Below are 13,240 nucleotides of genomic sequence, written 5' to 3'. Positions count from 1 at the left end.
TTGTCTCAAATGTGTTTGTATACAAGATTTTCCTGAATGTGTTGGTATACCCTTTGAAGTGTAAAACTGCATTGGATGTGTATATATAATACACTGAACGTGTGATCCTTATGTATATATTAAATCACACACACTGGTAAATCAATTGACATTTTAAAGTGCACACACATAATTTTGTTCTGAATGTTTGTTAATATACAATCAATCAATTCTGACTGCCCAGCCGCCAGTAAACAAAACTTGAGTTCCTCTGTCTATTAATTGATTGCATACTAGAAGGTTTTGTATATTAATACTGTGCACAATGGTGTGTTTATCATTATCTGGGAGTGCTATTAAATAAATAGAGAATGATAATTATTAAATCATTCTTCAGTTTCATTACCGGCAATGACCACCTGCTAATGAAAGCCCTGCTGGAAGAAATGTGTGTACAATCATGACTCCAAGTCACGTTAGACTGATAAATGAAAGGTTAGATGAGACATGGCCCTAGCAACCAGATTTCTTCTCCAAGCAAGAGGCAGCATCTTATAGTGTTATCAGTGTTATGGCCAGTGATGCACCTGCTAGCTTTCAGGGAGCATCACATGTGTTGTTTCTGTGAGCGAGGACTCTCACTAAGCCTATTTTACTCAATCTGTGAAGCAGAGGAGCTGCCTTCCACACAGGAGGGCTGTGGCTATTGCAGTGAATACTGCATTCAGAAGCAGTAGCAGGAGAAAACAGCGATGGGTGAAGTTACCGGCACATAAAACACCAGGATGCTTACTATTCTCAATTGTTGATGTTGTATTTGAACAGGAATAGGGGAACTGACTCCCATTTTGCTGAAATAGAATTGAGATGCAAAGGGAAATAACATCTAAGAGGAGCAAAAATCAGTTTTATGCAAATAGCTAAGTTGTAATAGAAAAAAAAATACATTTAATGCTGCCTAGGGAACACGATGGAATTTAGAGGAACAGATTCCATTGCAGACTAACAGCATGCCTGATTGCACTTGAGTTGAATCACTGTGAAGCAGCTTCGTGTTGTGTTGTACCGTTTTATGGCTGAATGAAGAATTGGAGAATAGGAATGGGGTTATGTAAAGTATTTCTGCATAAAAGGAAAATATTGTAGAGCTGGTATGTAATTTTTTTATTTTTAAGAAGAATTTAACACAGGTATGTACTCTTTCTACTATAGCACCTAGAAAGCATATATTTTATGTATTTCCTTTGTTTCTCCTCCTCATTTTCATTCTCAATGTACCTCCCACTGTTCTAGCTAATGTAATGCATTGAATTGTAACGGCTTTTTTTCTAATGCTAAAATGTTGGTGATGCTATCAAAGCTTGCAGACTTTGAGTCAACACTTTTATTAAAATGCTTTCACTTGTAATGTTATGATGGTGGTAAGTTCATGCTGTAAGATTAGTGAAATACCTTTCACAGAAAATAGATGTGCAGGAGGCGCCTCAGTTCTTTAACTCTGATTTTATTTTAAACAGAGTTAGAGCATTTTAAAGACCATGTTGACAAACAAACTATATAAAAAACAAAATGGAATGATTGAGATCTGAATCACTAGTGAAGATGTGGTATGTTTTGATTGTATTGTTCAATACTTTTTCTAGTTCATGATAGGATTAGCAATAAATTGAGCTTTACAGATGCTTATGCATTTCTGGGTCTTGATTAATCTTTCAAGATGAATACCCTGCAGCTTTGCTTTGAAGGGACAGCTTTACTTAAAATGTAAGCTTGATTCTATTTCACAACTATACTCAGATGTATAAGAATACTATCTTCTTCCCCAAAGCCCCATAGCTTAACAAAGAGTAACCATTTAATACCCTTAGGGATATCACTGTAGATTCAATAAGAAGGCATCTTTAAACAATAAGATAGTATAGTATTTACCACCTTCAATTTCCAGAGATTAGCACTTACTTCGTGTTTTTACTGTAAAAGGTGCCTGTTTTTTATTTTGTATAAGGAAAAAGAAAGTTATTTGAAGCTCAAATAGAGGCTAAAGTGTTCATTGACCCTTCCTTCTACTTTCTTTTAAAGTATTTAGACTGATCTCCCAGTTTACTTTTGTATGAACAATCATTTTTTTTCCACAGGTGAGACTGAATATTTTATTTGGAGTTCAGACCAAATGCAAATCCATGTGTCTTTAAAATGAGGGGACTAATAATACTTGCTTTTGGTGGGCATGTCTGGTAAAATATATCTGAAACACAAGCATTTAAGCCTCGTAGAACAGTAATGTCCATTTGCTTGTTCAGTCCTGACATCTTTCAAAACATTCAGTCGGCTGCTTAATTTGCCTCCTGGCAATTTTTAAAGTAACATTTCTTCATAACGCTTTGAGATACAAAGGGTTAATGTCCGTTTCAGATTCTTAATAATGACATTACCCTTAGCTTTCAGTAGTTCTTGTGCCTCGAAAGCTTTTTTTGGCAAACATTATTTGATTGTGTGGTAAGGTGTAAAACCCCTAGCCTAATTATAAAGGTTTAATCATCATTCAGAATGAATGATAAATGTGAATGGCAGATGTTTGTATTCTGAATTTTGCTGTCAGTGCTAATATAAACTAAATATACTCACCCTTTTTAGTATATTATGCCTTTATTTATTAAATGGTACAATATCTGAGTAATAAAATAGAAGTTAAGGATAATGATTCATATGAATATTCTAAAATTAGTTCTGATTCTTACAATGTGAACAATCCATGTACAAGTAAAAATGTCTAGGAAAAAATACTACTCTTTCTAAAAGTTGTAAGGAAAGTGTACTATAGTGAGCCTAGATAAATTGTGCATCCTCTTCATGCTGCTTGTGTTACACTGAAAAGCATGTTATGAAAACAGATGTAATTAACCTTCATTTGGGAAGATTTCATACAGATGCAAACCTGAGTTTTTTTTTTTTAAAAAAAACTTGCACAGAAAACGATTTAATTTTCTATTTTCTTTTTGCTTATGGTTGGAGGTATATGTACCCATGTAAGTGTTTTCTTTTTGACCATGTCTTTGATCCTGCAGTGAAGTTATAATGCTGTGCTGGTCTCATTGGTGTCTTGCTGTGAAAATGCTGTGACATCACATATGTAGTGCTGGGACTTTGGAGGAAGGAAATGACTGCTACTTTAAAACATCATTTATAATTAACAAAAGTGTCAATGAACTCTGTGAATATTGCAAGGAACTTGGTTGATTTAAATGAAATATGTTTTAAATCTGTTCTTAAAAGTTTATATTTATAAAGTAGTCCTGGATATAAGGCTATGATTTACTTTACTTTGCCTCTTGAGACCACTATGGCAAACTGGATATCATTGAACTATAACAAATCTCTCTGAAGCATAAAAATTCTTTGGCACCTAATCACATTTTTAAAAGGCTCTACCATATTTCCCACAGAATTCATTAAAGCTGGGGTTCTGAAGTAGACATGCTTATTTTTGGATAGAAAATTAAAGTAAATGTGTATAAGGCTATTGACTGGTTTAACTCTCCAGTAAATGGAATCAAAAGCAAGTTTATTGTGATTTAAAATAAATAGGTATTTTGTGTATAGGAGTGTGGGGAACATGTTTTTGTTTTTAATTTTGGAGCTGTGATAATTCCCCAGACCAGTGAGGAAGCTAGCTTTATCAGTTACAACATACACCTCTACCCCGACATAACGCTGTCCTCGGGAGCCAAAAAATCGTACTGCGTTATAGGTGAAACCGTGTTATATCGAACTTGCTTTGATTCACCGGAGTGTGCAGCCCCGCCCCCCCAGAGTGCTACTTTACTGCGTTATATCAGAATTCGTGTTATAGCGGGTCGCGTTATATCGGGGTAGAGGCGTATTAGTGTTTAGCTCTTGGTTCTGGGCTCCATTTATTGTTCAAATAACTACAGACTCACAAAAGGAAAACACATACATCCAGCTGGAGCTTCCTGCCCAGCCACAACTCCCTAGGGCCTGCCACCTGGAGTCTTCCTCCTTTAGGGACCACTGCAGGAGACTCTTCTTTCCTGCAGCTTCCCTCTGCAGTCCCCCCTTGACCAAGCCACTTGCTGGTTCTTATAATCACATACTCCCTTTCCAGCTGGATCTGATAATTGACCAGTGCTGAGTGGCCCTAAGACTCTGGCCTGTAAAGTGGAAAACCACCCTGTTATAGGGGCCAAATCCTGATGTGTGCTTAACACCTCCAGTGCTCATTGACATCAAGGAGAGTTGCAGATGCTTAACAAGGCTCAGATTTGGCTTCTAGAGTATGTGTATGTATGCAGAACACATAATGCTGTGTTGTAACAACTGTTCTCTCGGCATGAGTTAGGATATGATCCTGGCATTTTCTCAAGGGACAATGCCCCAAGTGAATGTTACAGGCCAATTTAAATAAAAGCCATAATACCCACAGCATCATGTATCCTATATCTTCCACATGTTTAACAGAACTACTATTTTAGAAGTGTTTAGGGAATATTTAACATATATGGACTATTTTTGTATCACTCCACCTGTAAACAGATTCCCTTAGTCTGTTTCACAGTCACAGGGCAAAGGGGGGAGAGTGGGAATATAACTAATATATCTTAAAACCTTTACAAATTATCTAAAAAAAATTTCATAGGACATCCAATCTTAAATCTGTCGCTGGTCCAGGTCTGAATATTACCTGTCCTGAGGCTTAGGCCAATGTAATTCTAAGGTTGAAATTGTGCATTTAGGGGGAAAGAATGGGGATTATTGGTTGCTGAGTAATGGGAAAAAATAGTGGCTGTTTAAACCTGCTCAACGGTTTGGAGTGTTGGAATAAGTCTCAGAGAGATGGTTTAGTAGTCAGAATGGAAGTAAGGCAGTGAAAAGTCCATGATAAATGACATTTTTAGATGTGCTTTCAGTTTATTACATAGCTTTCCTCTCTAAATGTGTGGTATATGCAATTTAATATTAGTTTATTACTTACGTACTATGGGCCTGATACTGAAGTCCTTATGTGAGAGATCTCCTACAGAAGGCAATGGGAGTTTGCCAAAATAAGAATTGTCAAGATTTGGCCATAAATATGATAATGTGTTGATAGTCTGTTCATTTGATCAATGAGAATAAAAATAAATTTATATTCTTTTATTGAAACATTGCACAAAACAATGAAGAATTGTATACACTCACAATTTAGTCTATACATTAAAAATCCATTATTTACAGTACTGTGGTAAACATTAATTTGAATTATAGTAAGTTATTAGTATAGTTATTAATATAGTTTATAATATTTTTTTCTTTAAGTAGAAACTTTCTTTTCTCTAAATATTTCTAATGTGTGGGACTTTACATAGGAATAGTCCTTTTTAAAAAGATCCATGCTAAATCTTACTAGCTTTTGATAAGAATGTTATCTAAAATAGGTGTATGTATAATAATGCATACAATTGTAAAAGACCAAACATATCTTACAGCTGATAATGGTTTTTCTATCACCATTGTGTATGTTGATTATTTGATTCCCCCCCCCCCCACCCAAGCTGTTTGGGTTAATGTTAGGGATAACTGAAATGCGATGAGGCCCAGTCAGACAAAAATAGGAATGTTTTAAGCTAGTTTAATACCGTAATATGGTCAACCATCACATAACACTGAAGCTATATGCCAACCAACTCCTGTTCCTTTAAAAACCTTGTGTACATTTACACTATATTCGGATAGGGTATATTAAGCCACTTAGTAATGAGTAAGGCAAAATGGATATTATTAAAATTAGAAATCTACTGTAAGGTATCTTACATATAAGAGAAATTTAAATATAGTTCTATTGTATTCCTTAAAGCATGTATTCTAATCTATAGCTTTAGTTAAGATCACTGCTCCAGTGCCCTGAGGACTAACTATGATTTTTCTAGTTTTAGTTATAAATTCCATATTGGACAATTATTTCCATGGAGAAAAATACAGGAGATATGCCTGCATCCTTAACAATTTAGTCTTGGTTATTCATCCACATTTGTGGACCACTTACTAGAATCATAATTGGGGGGGTTGCATAACCTCATTTCATTGACAAATGCATATACTATACTGAAGTAACACATAAAAATAGGAAAAATATAGTAGTGCTGCACAACTGAAAAGAGTATTGCAAAATAAAATGTTTATAAAACTCAGATATTATCTATAGAGCAACCTATCATGAAAATATACCAGCCATCCAAACCCTCTATTTGCTCATGATATTGGTAATAAAGTAAAGAAAAATGAAATTTTATTCCCCGTTCAAAATAATTATTCACCCCAGATGGCTGGGAAATTATAATTATAGAAGGCCTCTCTGTAGATAGTTTGAAAAATATATTACTATATACCGTTAAGTAGTTCAAACAGCTTGTGTACATTTATGAAACAGCTATTGACTCTCAGAACCATTTGATGTAGTCACTGATTCACAATGTTCAATGATATATTGTATGGCCAAATTCGGATCTAAGCCACACTGGTGTAAATAAAGTTAATATCAATAGAGTTACATCAGTACTTTAGTCACTCCACTTTATTATCCATTATTGGGTTACATTAGTGTAACTGAGTTCAAAATCTAGCCCATAGCTTATAAAGTACATAAATGCCAAGTTGCTAAGTGTCTTGGAATATAGCTCTGCTGTGTGCTCTGTAGATTAGTTTGCATAACCTACTTGAAAAGCATACAGTCAAATAGATGGTACAGCATAAGTTAGGTGACAGTCATCTGATTCTTTTCCTTCTTTGATCTAATCTGTCTTTTAGTTAAGTAGGTCAGCCATTTTGACACTTATCTGTTTTGCTTATTCTGCCACTTTATAGAGTGCACCTATCATAAAACTTTAGAACATTAGCAGAGAGACAATCTCTTTAAGACATACAGGATGCAAACCATGAAGGGCTTTATAGGTTAAAAATAAGCAGCTTGAATTGAATGAGTTGGAAGCCAGTTCACTCAGTGGTGCACAGATGCGCTGGTAATATGCTGCATATGAGAAGGACTGCTGAATAAGTGGACAGCCACAGTCTGCATTAGGGCTGAAGTTTCCAAGTGATCTTTATGGACAGTGGCCACAGCTTCCTAGGGAAATGCAGATGGGGAAAAGGCACTCTTGGCTGCTACTGCGATATGAGCATAAAAAAAGTAAGCACCTCTAGTTGGCACATGTTAGTAGTAAAAGGATAGTTGCTCCTTCAGGTGTGTCTAGCATCATTTCTGCCTTATCCCTACTGAGCTGCAACCTGCCAGCTCTCATTCCAGTCTCATTCTTGTATTGATGCTGAGGGCAAATCTACACTACAGTGCTACATTGGCATAGCGGCACCAATGCAGCTGTGCCGCTGTAGTGCGTCTGGTGAAGACACCTATGCTGACGGGAAAGTGCTTTCCCATCGGCATAATTACTCCATCTCTGCAAGAAGTGTACGCTATGTCGTCAGGAGAGCGTCTCCTACCAACACAGCGCCAGCGTGGACAGCGTGAAACTTGCGTTGCTCGGCGGGGGGGGGGGGGGGAGAAGGGGCTTTTTCATACCCCTGAGTGACGCAAGTTAGATTGACTTAAGTGGTAGGGTAGACCTGCCCTGGGAGAGCTGCTCAACATCTGTAACATCTGGGTTCAGTAAAACTGCGACGTAGAGTTCATTGTCATGATGATAGAACTGCAAGCCAAAGAATCTCTCTATCCCCACTAATGGCCTCCTGTGTGAATTGAACAGAAAGGGTGACAGAACCCTACAGTTCCCCCACACAGGAAAATCCCCAGGCAGATAGTTGTCCAACAGAGAAAAAGAGCCACTCTAGTGCAGTTCTGTCTTTCTTTGCCGGAGTCTGTAGCAAGGTCAACTATACAGTATATGCAATATTACACTAAACTGCATTTATGTAACAATCTTTACAAGCCGGTCATGGAGCACTTCATAATGCAACACATAATTATCATTATTTAATAACAGTAAAAAAGCAGCAGCAAAGTATTTCTTCAAATCAAATTCATTTGAATCAGGGTTTTGTTAATTAAATTATACCAGTGTAGTTAAAATCATCTAGTATGGACACAGTTCTACCAGAGTAAAAGGGCATATACCAATATATCTTTTTCTGGTACCCCTGACCAGCATACAGTAGACTAATAAAAGGATAGTTTTACTGTCATAACTGTCTACCCTAGGATTTTTACCAGCATAGCTATATTAGTTTTAAAAAATTGCACCCCTAGTGGACATAGCTAGACTAGTAAAACTGAAGTATAGACCAGACTTTAGTGGCAGGAGCATGTCATGAGACTCTGGAGACCTGGGTTCCAGTTCTTAGTCTGATGTTGACTTGGGGCAATTTGAACCTCTCTGTGCTTCAGTATCCACAGCTTATAGATTCCAAGGCCAGAAGGGACCATCTAGTCTGGCCACCCAGACAACTCAGGCCATAGAATTTCCCCCCAATAATTCCTAGAGCAGATCTCTGAGTCTGTTTTTGTATCTTGATTTAAAAATTCTCAGCGATAGAGAATCCACCATGACCCTTGGTAAATTGGGCCAATGGTTAAGGACTCTCAACATTAGACTGAAGTGTCCATTATTTAATATTTGCTTCCCATGTAAATAGTAATCAAATCACCCTTTAACCTTCTCTTTGTTAAAATTACCATCTATTTATTAAGCTGTGTGAATTGGGTTGATTCCATAGTAGCCCCCACATAGAATTGCTGGGAAGTGTAGTGAATCTATCTATCTCAAATGGAAGGTGTTTATGTAAGTGCAAAATAATAATTATTTAGGGCTTCATCATGCCTTTAGGGCACAGTCTTGTGCCGGCAGTGGTGCAGAGCCTCATTGCATTGGGGAGCTCTATGGGCATTCTGCCTCTCCCATAGCTTCTTGGTATCTGTAGCACACAAACTGCTACCTCTTGTTTTAAGGGGGACAGGGAAAATGACTCTCTGGCCCTCCTGGATTGTGTCTGGCAGATTGAAAGGGGGAGCAGTGCCATGGATCTGCCTATTCCATGCCCCTCCTTAGTCCTTTGGGAGCACTGTGCTTCCCCAAGTTGATCCTTGCATGGACTCTAGAGGGAGGAAGGCGCTTCTCATTCCCTTTATTGTTACTGCAGGCTCATGAAATGGACAGCAATGACTTAACCCCTTAGTTTTAAATATCTAAATGGGCTGTGCATTTTTATAGCTATAGGAAATTAAGTTTGACAAAAAGCATAATTGCAAAAACTTCAAGTTCCCCCGATCTCAAGGGAAAAATAAATATCAAGCCACTTTTTGATTTTGTGAGAAGCTGACATTAGACCCATAACTACAAAACACTGCATAGATACTTTGAGCCATAGCTATTAAAGGTCTGATCCTGCTTCCATTAAAGTTAATGAGAGTTTTGTCATTATACTATATGCATATAAAAATAACGTCTTAATACAAACTTTTATAGGCAGATAATGTGAAGCTGATAGCAATGTGTTAGCACAGTAGTTGCCTGTAAGGATAGGAGCTGCTGTAGTTTGAAAATAATAGGATTCAGAATGTCATGAAATAGTGAAGGAATTAAAACAATTAAGCCTTGGAAAACCAAGACATTTGCCTGATATACTAGGCCCTTCTGGTGGAACATTCTCAGCTTGGCAATACTTTGCCAGTGATAGAACCATGTTCTAGTCTAGTGACATATCCGAGCTCCCTATTCACCAATAAGTGCAATGTCAGTATAACACCAGAGCCACATTCAGCCCTGGGTTCCTCAAACTGCGTCTGTGGGAGAGGCTGCATAGGGTTCTCCTGTTTTGGTTCCCTTCCTCCCCTTCACTTCTGCAGAGGGAGCACATGACAGATTTTCTCCCCTTCTCCTCTCCTCTCCTTGGCCATCCCAAACTTCCCAGCACAAAACCTGATACTTGGGCTGTGCATTTGACTTAAAATAGCTAAAGCCAACTAATATTTATTTGGGTCCAATTTCATAACATGGCGAGGTGTATAACTTAGTGTCTTGCAAACCATCTTTTTATTTTATTTTATTTTACACCAACTTGGCATGATGTTTCAATGGGAGACACAAATCTGGACAGACAGATCACTGAATGAGAACTCTCTGATCACTGAGAAAATTCATTTATTCCTATATCCTTCCCACAAAGTGTGCTGCCCTACCTACATCCTTCTGACTGAACCTAGCAATAGCTTACTGATTAAAAAATAAGAGGCATGAACTAGATCTCTGCAAAAAAGTGAAATGGATCAGACCCAAAGAGACCATCATCATTTTATGTGGATAAACATGATTTAAACAAAAGCAATGCTTGAGAGTGCACCAATAACCTGTAAGTGTATGATAAATGCTGCTGAGATCCAATGAAACTAATGTGAAAGAACCTAAGTCAGCTCCAATTAGCAAGTCTATGTACATCTAACAATGCAGCTTTTAAATTGCTTGGGTGTTTTCTAAAACCTGACGTGAAATAAATCAACTTGAGCTAGACGAGTTTGCAATTCTGTATAAACAATGTTCTCAAGGATCTTTGATACAAAGCATAAATTAAACATTGGATGGAAGTTAGACGTATCGTTGGCTGTCAAGGAAGGAGTTACTAAGACTTGTTTGAAAATGGATGGTAATGTTCCAGGTTCCAATGATAGATTCATTATTCCTTGAAGTTTTGTAGCCTGAGCAGTTAAACGTGCCCTTAGTAGCCAAGTATGAATTGGACGTAATGCATATGTTGGTGTTAAACCCTATATTCCATCATAGATCTCTGACACTCACCTCTGAGTAAAGATAGTTGGTTAAAGGAGAAGATTAAAAACGCCATGAGTGGAGTATGCAGAGGAGTCAGTCAGTTCACAATCAGCTCTGAGGGCTTGTTCATAAAATGATTATAAACGTCCACTGAAGAAGCTAAGAGGTTATTAATTGATCTCCCTACATTTACAAACATGCCTTAAAAAGAGCTTCAGGATGATTCCTTCCTCTGATAGCGACATGGGAGAATTAGACTTCCTTTGCTTTAAGGAGAACTTTGTGGTAGTCCAACAGACGCCATTTGCACCTGTAGCTTCCAAGGATCGTCCACTTTTAATACCCTTGGTTCAGAGCCTAGGAGAATAAAAAGTCAACATAGCTACACTCATTTACAACAATTGAAAATCTGGCCCATATTCTAGAAAGGTGCCATCTTGTGTAAAATAACATGCAGCTGCCATGGAGGAGGAAGATGAGTGTTGTCTATTCCTAATCTATCTGCACTTGGGCCAAATCCTGACATGGTTGTAGCTGGGAGAGGAAAGAAGGCTGCTATGCATCTTCTGCCCCAGGACTGCTGCCAGCCCAAGTTCTATTAGCCAGGCCTGGGCATCATGCAGTGCAATTTGCTGCTTCAGTGTATACTACTAGCTAGTGTGTCCATGACTGCAACACAAGCAGTAGCTGGTTGGACAGTAGATGGGGCATATCCCCTAACTAGAAAACCAAGCCCTAAGGTGCATGGACTGCATTGTGCCCTCTGCAGTGCCTTGCTGCTTGCACAGAAGGATGAGATTCCCTATACTCCTTTCCTCCACTCTCCTTGCGCTCCATCATGGGGCAGGTGGGAACAGTTCATATGCACTGTATGTGTACAAGATTTCTTACCTTCTTTTTGTGCCAAAGGATTTTTTTGGTTTCAGAAAGATTTAGAGATTGAAATGAAATGGTCTCAAACTGTCAATTTAAAAACTAATGCATTCAGAGGCTAGTAACACACTGTGTTGATGATATTAGAAAAAATAGGAATGGGTGCCCCAGAAACAAACAAGTCAAAAACCCAGAGATGGTCTATCCTTTCCATTCTATCTATCCCCCATCTCAGTAGCTAATGCTGAAACCTTCAGATGCAGGCAAGAGAGAAAAAGAAAAGTGCACCCAACTGTGTGCAGTACAATTTGTACCTTAGAGAAAATGTCTTCCTAACCCCAGCTGGTGGTCAGCTTCTGCCCTGAAGTCTGAGGGTTGATTGTCCTAGTAGCTAATTTTACCCTAACTGCATGCACTATTATTGTTCATATAGGGGTCTTACTCCTTTTTTTGAGTATTATACTGGGGCAATGTGTTTCAGAAGTGAGTGATACCTGTATACAAAGAGTACTTCCTTATATCCGTTTAAAATGTATTGACTCCTATTCTTGTATTATGGAATAGGAGCTTCTATAGACCAATGAATATTTTATACTTCTATCATATTTCCTCTTGCTCATCTCCCTTTTAGACCAAATGGCTCTCGTTTGTAGCCCCTGTGACCCCACACTAGTAAATCAAATGGCACCTTTGGCCCCACACTTTTAGCCCTTTTCTGAATCTAATCTAATTCTTCCATATTACTCTTTATCTCATTCTTAGTACAGCCAGCTGAAAATCAGACAGCTTAAAATCTTAGGCTTGTGGGTACATCCTGTCCTCTGCTGCACTAGGGTAGGCAGGAATGAGGGACGGAAGATGATACAGAAAGACTCTTCCACTGAGCAGAGTCAGAGAGGATACTTCCATAGGGCACAGGAGAATCCATGTACAGCACTACCTGAACACTATGCTCTAAAGATCTGAGAGCTAGGAGGATGTCTAGCCTTCCAACCAGCCAAGTGTGCATGCTACAGTCAGAAAAGCTGTGAAGTACTTCCCCAGCCCATGATCCTAGTCTGCCTGGTAGAATCCTGCCCCGGCCTAGAGAAAGAACTAAACAGCATTTCTGTTCCCTCTGACTGCACTAGCTAAAGGAGGGTTTGGTCCTTAATCACTTTTTTGATTGCTGCTGCACATTAAACAGATGACTTAATTAAACTGTGCAGATTATTCAGAGGGAATGCAGACACAACCAAAAATTGGTATTTCATCTCATTTTCAAGAATCAATTCAGGGCTAACCCAAGTATGTATATAAATATTGCTTATTCTTTTATCTACGAAATATGACTCCAAGACTACCAAGTGTTACTAATGTGAGTAGTCCTATCGGCTTCAATGACCTTACTCAGGTAAGTCAGGCTTGCCAGATCAGGCATATAAATATTAGAACTGTAAACATTGAAATTTAACAGTTCTATGTGTTTTCAGTATTTTTACCCAATAAAGCCCAGCTAGAGTAATAGCAACATTTTTTAAAGTCCTGTCACAATTCCCAATCCACCAATTGGAAAAGGATTAAAATTCTCCCCTGAATCCTCTTTAATGGCCCTTCTGGAAGTAGTTCTACTTCCTCTG

The 13,240-nt window shown here is 38.1% G+C and overlaps 1 protein-coding gene across 1 annotated transcript in view; it reads left to right on the top strand.

Moving 5' to 3' along the window:
* Nucleotides 1-538: 538 nt before the first annotated feature.
* Nucleotides 539-13,240, top strand: part of UNC13C (unc-13 homolog C) — a 398,557-nt gene continuing 385,855 nt past the window's right edge. The window contains exon 1 of the mRNA XM_034783191.1: nt 539-1,169. The gene's annotated coding sequence lies outside the window, so the exon portion shown is untranslated. The remainder of the gene's footprint in view (nt 1,170-13,240) is intronic.

This window comes from Trachemys scripta, chromosome 10, assembly GCF_013100865.1.
Source record: "Trachemys scripta elegans isolate TJP31775 chromosome 10, CAS_Tse_1.0, whole genome shotgun sequence".
Classification (NCBI taxonomy): domain Eukaryota; kingdom Metazoa; phylum Chordata; order Testudines; family Emydidae; genus Trachemys; species Trachemys scripta.
The sequence above is the reverse complement of the archived record's forward strand: the minus strand, read 5'-3'. Positions and strand labels throughout refer to the sequence as shown.